Source organism: Piliocolobus tephrosceles, chromosome 4, assembly GCF_002776525.5.
Source record: "Piliocolobus tephrosceles isolate RC106 chromosome 4, ASM277652v3, whole genome shotgun sequence".
NCBI lineage: Eukaryota > Metazoa > Chordata > Mammalia > Primates > Cercopithecidae > Piliocolobus > Piliocolobus tephrosceles.
The window spans coordinates 177,250,012-177,255,858 of record NC_045437.1 but is presented as its reverse complement, the minus strand read 5'-3'; the positions used below and the strand labels follow the sequence as shown (position 1 = coordinate 177,255,858).

Here is a 5,847-nt window from a genome sequence, read left to right as displayed (position 1 = left end):
AAAAAAAAAAAAAAACACTCATTGGATTAGGACCCACCCTAATGACCTCACCCTTACTCAGTTGCATCTGCAAAAGCCCTATTTCTTTCTTTTTTTTTTTTTTTTTTTGAGACGGAGTCTTGCTCCGTCGCCCAGGCTGGAGTGCAGTGGCTGGATCTCAGCTCACTGCAAGCTCCGCCTCCTGGGTTCTCGCCATTCTCCTGCCTCAGCCTCCGGAGTAGCTGGGACTACAGGCGCCCGCCACCTCGCCCTGCTAGTTTTTTGTATTTTTTTAGTAGAGACGGGGTTTCACCGTGGTAGCCAGGATGGTCTCGATCTCCTGACCTCGTGATCTGCCCGTCTCGGCCTCCCAAAGTGCTGGGATTACAGGCTTGAGCCACCGCGCCCGGCAAAAGCCCTATTTCTAAGTTCCAAGTAAGGTCACATTCACAACTACCATAGGTTAGAATTTCAGCATTATCTTTTTGGAGACACAACTTGATTCATAACAGGGTCAGTGGTATAAGAATGGGACTGGAGGGTGGGTGGGACCCTTGTGGCCTGTGGCCAGGGCCTCAGTACCTAGGAAGCGTCACAACAGCTACATGCATGGGATTGTCCTCAGCAGTCAGACACACATCAGCTGTATTGACAGGCAGGGACATCACAGCTCTTCCAGACTGACCATCTGGTCCTCCGAAGAGGAAGCTGAGGGCCACGGAAGGAAGTTAGGCCCAAGTTCCAGGCTGCCTGGCTTATTGGCTGCAGCTCTCAGGCCGGTGGTACTGGGTTCCCACACGCCTCTCCACGCCTGCTCCTTCCTCTGATAGTTGCTTCTTCCCTCCAGACACCTCAGAAGTGCTGGCTCTCACTTCTATTTCCAGCTGAGTTACAGCTCTCACAAGTCTTCCCTGAAACCCATCATCAGTGCTTCCGGTGAGAAATAAGCCCGCATGCTTTCATTCAGGGGACCCTGGGCCTTGGACAGAGTGTGAATGGGGTAGGGAGGCCTCTGGCCTCTACGGAGCCACTCTTTTGCCCACACAACCTCAGTACCCCTTAATCCTGCCAGAACAGGGACATTGGGGAGATTTTAATATCAGTTGATCACAGTAGACCTGGTTTCCAATCTGGTCTCTGCTTCTCCTGGCTGTGTGACCTTGGCCCAGATGTGCAACCTCTTTAAACCCAAATTTCCTGGCCGGGCGCGGTGGCTCAAGCCTGTAATCCCAGCACTTTGGGAGGCCGAGACGGGCGGATCACGAGGTCAGGAGATCGAGACCATCCTGGCTAACATGGTGAAACCCCGTCTCTACTAAAAATACAAAAAACTAGCCGGGCGACGTGGCGGGCACCTGTAGTCCCAGCTACTCGGGAGGCTGAGGCAGGAGAATGGCGTGAACCCGGGAGGCGGAGCTTGCAGTGAGCTGAGATCCGGCCACTGCACTCCAGCCTGGGCGGCAGAGTGAAACTCCGTCTCAAATAAATAAATAAATAAACCCAAATTTCCTTATACCTAAAATGGGGATAGCAACATCTTTTATTTGACAGAATTGTTTTGAGAATGGAAAGAAAAAATGCATAAATGCATGTGCAGACCTGACTTGTAAATGTTCAGTAATTGTTAAGTCTTTTTTTTTTTTTTGAGATGGAGTCTCACTTTGTTGCCCAGGTTAGAGTGTAGTGGTACAATCTCAGCTCACTGCAACCTCCACATCCCGGAATCAAGTGATTCTCCTGCCTCAGCCTCCCGAGTAGCTAGGACTGCAGACACATGCCACCTTACCTGGCTAAGTTTTGTGTTTTTAGTAGAGACGAGGTTTCACCATGTTGGCCAGGCTGGTCTCAAACTCCTGACCTCAAGTGATCCACCCATCTCGGCCTCCCAAAATGCTGGGATTACAGGTATGAGCCACCTTGCCCAGTCATTTTTTGTTTTTGTTTGCTTGTTTGTTTGTTTTTGAGACAGGGTCTGTCCCCAGGCTGGAGTGCAATGACAATCACAGCTCATTGCCGCTTTAACCTCCCAGACTCAGGCGATCCTCCCACCTCAGCCTCCCAAGTAGCAGGGACTATAGACTTGTACCACCACACCTAGCTAATTTTTTTTTTTTTTTTTTTGTAGAGATGGGGTTTCACCGTGTTGTCCAGGCTGGCTTAGAACTCCTAGGCTCAAGCAATCCACACACCTCAGCCTCGAAAAGTGCTGGGATTATAGGTGTGAGCCACTGCATCCTGCCAGTAATTGCTAACTCTTATCACCCACCACCAGCACCATCACCATCATTATCACCACTGACGATCACACTCTTGGAGTTGCCAGCCCCTCTCACCTTGGTTTCTACCTTGGACTCAAATCACCTCTCCAGCAGACACAGAGATTTGATGTCTAATCCAGGGGTGGCTTTTGGGTCTGACTCCAACTGCCCCTCTGTTATAATTCTATTGTCCCATCATGGAATTAACTATTGTGTCATGGTCTTCCCTAAACAGGGTGCTATCCTAGTAGACATGACGAGGAAAGTGGGGCTAGATGATGGCATGATTGGGGGCAAGGAAGCACAGCTGGCTGGCTGAGCTGCTGCATCTTCAGGAAGTGAACAATGAACCCACATTTCGTTGGAAGGAGGTATATAGCCGGGTGCAGAGATCTACCATTTATTTATTTATTTATTCATTTATTCATTTATTTATTTATTTTTGAGATGGAGTTTTGCTCTTGTTGCCCAGGCTGGACTGCAATGGTGCGATCTTTGCTCACTTGCAACCTCTGCCTCCCAGGTTCAAGCAATTCTCCTGCCTCAGCCTCCCTAGTAACTGGGATTACAGGCATGCACCACCATGCCCGGCTAATTTTGTACTTTTAGTAGAGATGGGGTTTCTCCATGTCGGTCAGGCTGGTCTTGAACTCCCCACCTCAGGTGATCCATCCCCCTCAGCCTCCCAAAGTGCTGGGATTACAGGCGTGAGCCACTGTGCCCAGACTTATTTATTCGTTTTGATAATAGCTTTATTGAGATATGTCATATACTATATAGCTCACCAACTTAAAGCATGCTATTCAATTCAATGGTTTTAAGTGTATTCACATAGTTGTGCAACCATCACCACACTTAATTTTAGAACATTTTTGTCACGCCCAAAAGAAACCTGTACCTTTGGCCATTGATATTGACTGTGTCCCCATCCAAAATCTCATCTTGAATTGTAAACCCCATAATCCCTACATGTCAAGGGTGGGGCCAGGTGGAGGTAATTGGAAGATGGGGTAGTTTCCACTATGCTGTTCTCATGATAATGAGTGAGTTTCATGAGATCTGATGGCTTTATAAGCATCTGGCATTTTCCCTGCTTACACTCATTCCATCCTGCTGCCCTGTGAAAAAGGTGCCTGCTTCTCCTTTGCCTTCTGCCATGATTGTAAGTTTCCTGAGGCTGCCCAAGCCATGCAGAACTGTGAGTCAATTAAACCTCTTTCCTTTGCAGATTACCTAGTCTTGAGTATTTCTTCATAGTAGTGTGAGAATGGACTAATATAGCCATCAACCCCCAACCACCAACACCCCTACCTCATCCCCAGACAACCAACCGCTAATCTGCTTTCTGTATCTATAGATTTGCCTATACTGGACACAACATAAATGGAATCATGCAACATGTGATTGTGTCTGACTTCTTAGCATCTCCAGGTTTTTGGCTGTTTTTCATGTGTGTGTTTTTGAGATGGAGTCTCGCTCCGTCACCCAGGCTGGAGTGCAGTGGTGCAATCTCAGCTAACTGCAACCTCCATCTCCTGGGTTCAAGCGATTCTCCTCCCTCAGCCTCCTGAGTAGCTGGGATTACAGATATGAGTCACCATGCCCAGCTAATTTTTTGTATTTTTAGTAGAGACAGGGTTTCACAATGTTGGCCAGACTCATCTCGAACTCCTGACCTCAGGTGATCTGCCCTTCTTGATCTCCCAAAGTGCTGGGATTACAGACCTGAGCCACTGCGCCCTGCCCTTAGCATCATGTTTTACAGGTTTACTTATGTTGTAGCATGTATCAGTACTTCATTTCTTTTTATCCTTTTTATTGCCAAAAACATTCCATTGTGTATAATATTCCATTGATATACCACCTTTATTGACCATTAATTAGTTAAGGACAATTGAGTTGTTTCCACTTTTTGACTATTATAAATAATGCTGCAATGATCATTGATGCCCAAGTGTTTGTGTGGACATACATTTTCATTTCTTTTGGGTGTGTACCTGGGAGAGGGGATGCTTGGTCATGTGGTAACTCTAGATAAATGAACTTTTGAAGAACTGCCAGACTGCTTTCCAAGTGGTTGCACCATTTTGCTTTCCCACTAGTTATGTGTGAGGGTTCCAGTTTCTCTACATCCTAGTGAATATTTGCTATTCTCTGTCTTTAAATTCTAGCCATCTGGTGTATATAAAGTGATATCTTACTTTTTTATTTAAAAAAATTTTGGGCCAGGCTCGGTGGTTCTTGCCTATAATCCCAGAACTTTGGGAGGCTGACGCGGGTGGATCACGAAGTCAGGAGATCAAGACCATCCTGGCCAACATGGTGAAACCCCGTCTCTACTAAAAATACAAAAATTAGCTGGGCATGGTGGTGGGTGCCTGTAATCCCAGCTACTTGAGAGACTGAGGCAGGAGAATCGCTTGAACCCAGGAGGCAGAGGCTGCAGTGAGCCGAGATCATGCCACTGCACTCCAACCTGGTGACAGAGCAAGACTCCATTTCGGATAAAAAAAAAAAAAAATGCGGACCGGGTGCAGTGATTCACGCCTGTAATCCCAGCACTTTCGGAGGCCAAGGTGGGCGGATCACCTGAGGTCAGGAGTTCAAGACCAGACTGGCCAACATGGCGAAACTCCATCTCTATTAAAAATTAGCCAGGTATGGTGATGCATGCCTGTAATCCCAACCACCCGGAAGGCTGAGGCAGGAGAATCGCTTGAACCTGGGAGGTAGAAGTTGCAGTGAGCCGAGGTCATGCCACTGCACTCCAGCCTGGGTGACAGAGTGAGACTCCATCTCAAAATAAATAAATAAATAAATGAAATAAATTGCTGGGGGTCTATGGTACAGGGTGAGCAGGGCCTGAATCAGGACCCTAACCCGGACCTGACCTGAATTGCAACCCCAACCCAACTGCAACCCTGACCACGACCCCAGTGGATTTTATAGAGAGGAAGTCAGACAGGGAGGGAGAAGAATAGGATTTGATGTCATCATGCTGTCCGGCATCCACGGGCCTTTGTTCAGAGTTGGGTTAGAGCCTCCACCTGGAAAATGTGGATGCTAAGTTGGGCATTATGTGGTTAACCTGACTTATTTTGAGCAGTTGGCGCTCCCATCTTGAGGAATGCAGATTCCATCAGTGGCCCAGGCAAAGAGTGTGCGTCATTGATAAGAGCGGGAAAATTAAACTCTTAAGTCAGCCTTTCATCCAAGCTGTTTGTGAGATGCTATCTACCCCAGGGACTATAATCGCTGGCACAATCCTAGTCCCTAAAGGAAAACCACTGGCCCTTGTAGAAGAAATCAGAAACAGAAATGACGTGATGGTGTTTAATGTCTCTAAGGAAGACAAAAACCACCTTCTGCCGGATATTGAGATGTGTGTGCAGAGCAGCAGGAAGTGAAGACAGGAAGTGAAGGAAGACACACATGTCTTCACTGCTTTTCTACCCGTGAAGGAGTGCCCAGTTCAAGAAGAGCCCGATGGAGTCCTGCCTGTTGAGGCTGTATGCCTTTGGGGTTATGAAAGTTTGTGGGCTTTTCTAGTGAAAATGTCAGATGTTTTCCATAAAATGTTTAAAAGATCAAATTAGCCTTCATGCTGGAT

At 47.3% G+C, this 5,847-nt stretch overlaps 1 pseudogene; it reads left to right on the top strand.

Moving 5' to 3' along the window:
- The window catches only part of LOC113224871, a 7,060-nt pseudogene extending 1,416 nt beyond the window's left edge, over window positions 1-5,644 (top strand).
- Window positions 5,645-5,847: the final 203 nt, after the last annotated feature.